The following is a 7878-nucleotide window of genomic DNA, read 5'->3' as shown; positions in this document are numbered from 1 at the left end:
CAGCGTGGAGAGCACAGGTGACCACGCAGAGCTCATCAGCACAGGTAACCGTGATGGAGTCCCAGGATCGCAAAAGAGCTCCAGCATGGACCGAACGGGAGGTACGAGATCTGCTCACCATATGGGGAGATGAAGCAGTGATAGCTGAACTCCGTAGCAGTAAAAGAAATGGCAAAGTATTAGAAAAGATCTCCAAGGCCATGAAGGACCGAGGCCATAACAGGGACACACAGCAGTGCCGCGTGAAAATTAAGGAGCTACGGCAAGCTTACCACAAAGCCAGAGAAGCAAACGGAAGGTCCGGGGCAGAGCCGCAAACTTGCCGCTACTACGCGGAGCTGCATGCGATCCTAGGGGGTGCAGCCACCACTACCCCAACCGTGTGCTATGACTCTCTCACTGGAGAAACACACAGGGAAAACGGTTCGGGGAACGAGGAAGATGAGGATGGAGGTACTGTAGGTAGCTCACAGCAGTAAGGAAGCGGAGAAACCGGTTTCCCCAACAGCCAGGATATGTTTGTGACCCTGGACCTGGAACCAGTAACCCCCAAACTCACCCAAGACCCTCAGGGCACACAGGAGACCTCTGGTGAGTGTAACTTTGTAAATATTTGTAAACATTACCAAAAAAAAAGCAAGCGTGTTTAATGATTAATTTGCCCTGGCAATCGCGGCCAGTACATCTACTGGAAAAGTCTGTTAACGTGTATGGGGATGGAGCGGAAATCCTCCAGGGACATCTCCAGAAAGCTCTCCTGGTTGAAATGGGATGATTTTATTAAGGGGACATTCAGAGGCACCCGTTCCTGCTCTTCTGACCAGAAATGTTCCCCACTGTTAACCACGTGGTGGGGGGAGGGGTAAAGTGATCATCCCAGAGAATCGTGTGTATGTGTGTGTGGGGGGGGTTTACTTGTGTTTGTGCCGCATGTTAACCGGGAAACCGCAGCCCCTCCTTTTACATTGAAACCCCATTTTAAATGGACAACCCAATTCATCCTTGATATGGGAAATGCGCTGCTGTTTGCAACCTTTCCCGCATGTTAAGAAGGTTAAAAAAGCCAAAACACTGTGGCCTACCATGGCTGACTGCAAGCCGAAATATGCGACCTTGTAATGAAAGAGTGCACCCATTGTTCTCTAAAATGTGTCTTTTTTAACCACCTCTCCCTTCTCCTCCACCAGCTGCAAATGTTTCTCCTTCGCAGAGGCTCGTGAACATTAGAAAGAGAAAACGTAGGACGAGGGACGATATGTTCACGGAGCTGCAGATGTCCTCCCACGCTGATAGAGCACAGCAGAATGCGTGGAGGCAGTCAATGTCGGACATGAGAAAAGCACAATATGAACGAGAGGAGAGGTGGCGGGCTGAATCGCGGGATGAACAGAGGAAGTGGCGGGCTGAAGACGATAGGTGGCGTCAGCTTGCAGACAGACGGCAAGAGGCAATGCTCCGTCTGCTGGAGCATCAAACTGATATGCTCGAGCGTATGGTTGAGTTGCAGGAAAGGCAGCAGGAGCAGAGACAGCCCCTGTGTAACCAACAGCCCTCCACCCCAAGCTCCATAGCCTCCTCACCCAGACGCCCAAGAACACGGTGGGGGGGCCTCCGTCCACCCAGTCACTCCACCCCAGATGATCGCCCAAGCATCAGAAGGCTGGCCTTCAATAAGACTTAAAGTTTTAAAATGCAGTGTGTCCTTTTCCATTCCTCCTCCCCCACCCATCCCAGGCTACCTTGGCAATTATCCCCCTACTTCTGTGAGGAACTAATAAAGAATGCATGAATGTGAAAAAACAATGACTTTATTGCCTCTGCAAGCGGTGCTCGAATTGGGGAGGGGACGGTGGGGTGGGGTGGGGTCGTTGGTTTACAGGGAAGTAGAGTGAACTGGGTCGGGGGGGGGTTGGAGGGTTCATCAAGGAGAAACAAACAGAAGTTTCACACAGTAGCCTGGCCAGTCACAAAACTCGTTTTCAAAGCTTTTCTGATGCGCACCGCGCCCTGCTCTGCTCCTCTAACCACCCTGGTGTCTGGCTGCGCGTAATCAGCGGCCAGGCGAGTTGCCTCAACCTCCCACCCCGCCATAAAGGTCTCCCCCTTACTCTCACAGATATTGTGGAGCGCACAGGAAGCAGCAATAACAATGGGGATATTCTTTTCGCTGAGGTCTGAGCGAGTCAGTAAGCTGCGCCAGCGCGCTTTTAAACGGCCAAATGCACATTCCACCACCATTCGGCACTTGCTCAGCCTGTAGTTGAACAGGTCCTGGCTCCTGTCCAGGCTGCCTGTGTACGGCTTCATGAGCCATGGCATTAAGGGGTAGGGTGGGTCCCCAAGGATCATGATAGGCATTTCAACATCCCCAATGGTCACTTTCTGGTCCGGGAAGAAAGTCCCTTCCTCCAGCTTTCGAAACAGAGCAGAGTTCCTGAAGACGCGAGCAACATGTACCTTTCCCGGCCATCCCACGTTGATGTTGGTGAAACGTCCCTTGTGATCCACCAGGGCTTGCAGCAGCATTGAAAAGTACCCCTTGCGGTTTACGTAGTTGGTGGCTTGGTTCTCTGGTGACAAGATAGGGATATGGGTTCCGTCTATGGCACCGCCACAGTTTGGGAATCCCATTTCAGCAAAACCATCCACTATTGACTGCACATTGCCCAGAGTCACTACCCTTCCTACCACCAGGTCTTTCATTGCCCTGGCAAATTGGATCACAGCAGCCCCCACCGTAGATTTGCCCACTCCAAATTGATTCCCGACTGACCAGTAGCTGTCTGGCGTTGCAAGCTTCCACAGGGCTATCGCCACTCGCTTCTCAACTGTGAGGGCTGCTCTCATCTTGGTATCCTGGCGTTTCAGGGCAGGGGAAAGCAAGTCACAAAGTTCCATGAAAGTGCCCTTACGCATGCGAAAGTTTCGCAGCCACTGGGAATCGTCCCATACCTGCATCACGATGCGGTCCCACCAGTCTGTGCTTGTTTCCCGGGCCCAGAATCGGTGTTCCATGGCATGAACCTGCCCCAGTGACACCATGATTTCCACATTGCTGGGGCCTGTGCCTTGTGAGAGGTCTATGTCCATGTCAATTTCCTCATCACTCTCGTCGCCGCGCTGCAATCGCCTCCTTGGCTGGTCCGGGTTTCGCCTTGGCATGTCCTGGCTCTGCATATACTCCAGGACAATGCGCGTGGTGTTCATAGTGCTAATAATTGTCGCGGTGATCTGAGCGGGCTCCATGATCCCAGTGCTAGCTATGGCGCCTGGTCAGAAAAAAGGCGCGAAAGTAGTATCTGATGGACCAGGAGAAGGAGGGAGGGCGGGAGGGAGGGCCGAGTGACGACATGGCGTACAGGTACAGGAACAGGGAGAAACACAAACAACTGTCACACAGAATGGTCCGCCCAAAGATTAAACTGAAAACCCTGGGCTTAGCAGGCCATTGATTTCACGGAGGAAGGGGAAGCAAATGAATACAGAACAAATCTATTTTTTACATCTTAAGCTGGCAGCCGACGGTGCAGCATGAGTGATAGCCTCTCCAGTACGATGATGATGGATACCAATCATAATATACCATCATCTGCCAAAAGGCAAGGGGCTGCTGCTGTGTAGCAATGCAGCCCCACGTCTGCCAGCCCCACGTCCGCCAGCACCCAGCATCGCCCTCGGCCTCTTCTGGGTGCTTAGCAGACAATACTGGGCAATGGGCAATTGGCAGAAAATAGTATATTACGATTGGTAGCCATCATCATCGAAACATGTCTGCCCAGGTGGCCATGATTGATAGCCACTCCAGTACGACGATGACGGGTACCAGTCATAATATACCATCTCCTACCAAAGGGCAAGGGGCTGGTGCAATGCAGCCCTACGGCTGCCAGCCCCACAGCTATCACTCATGCTACACCGTCTACCGCCAAAAGGCAGTTAGCAGCTGCTGCTGTGTAGCAATGCAGTCCCACGTCTGCCGGCACCCAGAGGACATATGGTGACGGTGAGCTCAGCTGAGCTGAGCGGGCTCCATGCTTGCCATGGTATGTTGTCTGCACAGGTAACCCAGGTAAAAAGGCGCGAATCTATTGCCTGCCGTTGCTGTGACGAGGGGGGAGGGGCCTGACGACATGTACCCAGAACCGCCCACGACACTGTTTTGCATCATCCGGGCATTGGGATCTCAACCCAGAATTCAAAGAAAAGGCGCAAACCGCTTCTCGGCTCTCTGAGCTGTGGCGCAAAAGTAGTATCTGACGGACTAGGGGAAGGAGGGAGGGCGGGCCGAGTGACGACATGGCGTACAGGCATCGCTTCTCGGCTCCTTAGAGCTAAGATGAAAGTGTAGTGTCTGTTCTTATCAGTTTAATCTTTATTAATTGAACATGATAAGCTACTACCTAGATCTATATCAGTTTAATCGTAATCTCTACTGATACACTGTATCAGCCATCCTGAAGAGCTCATGGTGCCCTGGGATGCATTCTGCAACCCCTAACACGCAACCTAAAGCTCCGACCACTGTCCCAGCACAGCCTGTTGCTCGACACAGGCTCCCGGCTGTTACGCCTGGTCCTCCCCGGAGATCTTCTCAGACCACTACCCGAAAGAAGACTCTCGGTGTCTCAGAGCCATGGCAATCCAGCAGATCCAGAGGGAAGTGCGAAGACAAGGAGAATCGCCCCCAAGATGCTGCTGCAGAAAGCTCTTCCATCCGCAGACCAGCCTGCAGGAACACCACCGAGAGGAGAAAGGTAGACCCCGGTCCCCAGCCGCCAGAAGGCCGCCCTGCAGTGCTCCAGCCGCTGGAAGAACCTGCAGCTGACCGCCAGCGGCTGCAACCACCGGGAGCCTGCTCCACCTTGCTCCTGCCGCGGGAAGAACCGCAGCCGCGGAGAGACAGCCTCCCCACGCCCCTGCTGCCCGAGACATCCACTGCCGCCCAGTTGCTGCTGCTGCCGCCAGGAGTCCGTCCCCACGTGTCCCAGCTGCCGGAGAGGAGCCCCACTGGCCATCTGCTGCCCCTGGGGCCAGGTATCCTTCTCACTGAGCCCCAGCACCTACCCCCTCCCGGGGATTCTCCCGCGGCTCCCCCACCGCCCATGCCGCCGGGGGGTTGCCCCCCCTCCCCAAAGCGGCCGCCCATGCCACCGGGGGACCCGTGCCCCACGCCCTGGCCGCCCCCCCTGGCGCAGCCTGGGGACCCCCGCCACGCGCCTCAGCCGCTGCTGCTCCGGCCGCCGGGGGATCCCTGCCCCGAGCCCCAGCCCCTGCCGCGTGTCCACCTTGGGGAGCCGGGCCGCGTGCTCCAGCTGCCCTTACCCCAGCCACCGGTGGGGGACTCCTGCCCCACGCCCTGGCCACCTCTGCTTGGGCAGCTCGGGGAGCCCCACCGCGTGTCCCGACCGCCGCTGCCCGAACCGCCGCCAGGGGTTCCCTGCCCCGTGCCCCGACTGCCGCTGCCTCCACAGCCCGGGGAGCCCCGCGGCGTGCCGCAGCCGCCGCGACCCGAGCCACCCGAGGACTCCTGCCCCGCTCCCCGGCTGCCGCTGCTTGAGCAGCCCGGGGAGCCCCGCGGCGCGCCTCCGCCGCCCGGGGACTCCTGCCCCGCTCCCCGGCTGCCACTACCGGAGCAGCCCGGGGAGCCCCGCGGCGCGCTGCCGCCGCCGCCGGGGGACTCCTGCCCCGCTCCCCGGCTGCCACTACCGGAGCAGCCCGGGGAGCCCCGCGGCGCGCTGCCGCCGCCGCCGGGAGACTCCTGCCCCGCTCCCCGGCTGCCGCTGCTTGGGCAGCCCGGGGAGCCCCGCGGCCCGCCGCCGCCGCCGCCCGGGGACTCCTGCCCCGCTCCCCGGTTACCGCTGCCTACACGGCCCGGGGAGCCCTGCGGCGCGCCTCCGCCGCCGCCGCCCGGGGGCTCCTGCCCCGCTCTCCGGCTGCCGGGGCAGCCCGGGGAGCCCCGCGGCGCACCGCCGCCGCTGGGGGACTCCTGCCCCGTTCCCCGGCTGCCGCTGCCGGAGCAGCCCGGGGAGCCCTGTGGCGCGCCTCCGCCGCCGCCGCTCGGGGACTCCCGCCCCGCGCCCCGGCTGCCGCGGTCCGTGGAGCCCCGCGGCGTACCGCGGCCGGGGCTGCCTGGGGACTCCTGCCCCGCTGCCCGGCTGCCGCTGCCCGAGCGGCCCGGGGAGACCCGCAGCGCACCCTCGCCGCCGCCGCCGCTCGGGGTCTCCCGCCACGTGCCCCGGCTGCCGCCCGGAGACCCCTGTCCCGCTCCCCGGCTGCCGCTGCCTGGGCAGCCCAGGGAGCCCCGCGGAACCCCGCAGCCGCCGCTGGTCCCACCGCCAGGGGACTCCTGCTCCGCTCCCCAGCTGCAGCTGCTCGGGCAACACGAGGAGCCCCGCCACGTGGCCCAGTCACCGCTGCCTTGGCCCCTGGGGATCTCCTGCTCCGCGCTGCTGCCGCCTATGCAGCCGGGGGATCCCCACCACCCACCCCGGCCGCCGCTGTCTGGGCCCCCGGGGGTCTCCTGCCCCGCGCAGCTGCCGCCTATGCAGCCAGGGGATCCCCACCACCTGCCCCAGCCGCCACCGCCCGAGCTACAGGGGGCCTCCCACCCTGCGCTCCAGCCACCACCGCTCACAGTGCCCGAGGAGCCCACTGGTGCGCCCCGGCAGACAGGACCCCGACCCGCTGCCCGCCGACTGCCGCAGAACCTGGGAGACCTGCCCCCCCATCACCTGGCACTCCAGCTGCAGAGCGACTCCCCCGCTGTCCACCAGCTGCTCCAGCCACCGGGGGACCCCCCAACCACTCCCCTGCCACCCCAACCGCCGGGGACATCCTCCACGCTCCTGCTGCTCCAGCCGACGGGAGACCCCCACACCGCCCCACAGCAGCCACAACTGCTGAACACCCCACCCCACGTCCCCCGGCTGTCAAGGGAACTCTGCCACACTCCCCAATCACCACGAGATGCCTCCCCGGTCCTCCTGCGGTACCCAGACACGCCCCCTGCTCCCCAGCAGCTCCAGCCACCACGAGACGGCTCCCCTGTCCCCCGGCGGGCACCAGTCACACCCCCTGGTCCCCAGCAGTCCCCGCCCGACCCCCAGCGGGACACCCTTACTGGAGAAACCTCTACTACCACTGAGACCCCCGCTCCGCAGGGGGGTGACGAGGACACCATCTACCTCACATACCCCCTTGCCGCTGATGCGCTCACCTGCCCCATCTGCTCGCCGCCCCGGCGTTTCCGCCTCCTCGGAGGAGTCACCAGGCACTTGAAGAGGTGCCATGGCAAATCCACCACCTTCAGCTGCGCCCTCTGCAACCTGCCCTTCGACACTCAGAAGAGATGCAAGGCACACCAGGCCAGCTGCAAGAGAGCCCGTTCAGCGACAGCTCCGGTTCCGGCCTCTCGCCCCCCTGTGCCCCGGCCCACTGCTCCCGCGCCGCGTGGAAACGGGGCACCCCCGCCAACCGCCACCTTAAAACCCACTCCAACCCCCGAGCCGTTGGACCAGGGCTCCACCATCGAGACGGCACCTCCCACAGCAGGCAACGTTAACCGAGCCCCTGCCAGCTGGACACCTTTCACATCCACCCAGGTAGCCCGTAAGCTCTCTGAGCTGAGGCGTCTCAGCGCCCTCCCGTCGCCCAACCAGCGCAACCCCATCCCAAGAAGGGTCAGCGCCCCGCCACGCGTGGCCACCCGGAATCCTGCCCCCCGTGGACCCGACGCCGGTCCCCAGGCCACCCTACGGGCGCCAACCGCAGGAAGAGCCAATGCGACCCCTCAACCTGCACCGCGAACCCCACCTGCCGAGGGAACGGGGTCCACCCCCCAGCCCGCTCCACAAACTGCTGCTGCCAGAGGAGTCAACG

The 7878-nt window shown here is 61.6% G+C and overlaps 1 pseudogene; it reads left to right on the top strand.

Annotated features, from left to right (window-relative positions):
- The first annotated feature begins 4309 nt into the window (after nucleotides 1-4309).
- LOC112061712 (U2 spliceosomal RNA) lies at nucleotides 4310-4431 on the top strand (annotated as a pseudogene).
- Nucleotides 4432-7878: the final 3447 nt, after the last annotated feature.

Source organism: Chrysemys picta, chromosome 12, assembly GCF_011386835.1.
Source record: "Chrysemys picta bellii isolate R12L10 chromosome 12, ASM1138683v2, whole genome shotgun sequence".
In the NCBI taxonomy this organism is placed as follows: domain Eukaryota; kingdom Metazoa; phylum Chordata; order Testudines; family Emydidae; genus Chrysemys; species Chrysemys picta.
Note: the sequence above shows the minus strand (reverse complement) of the source record. Positions and strands in the feature narration are given on the sequence as shown.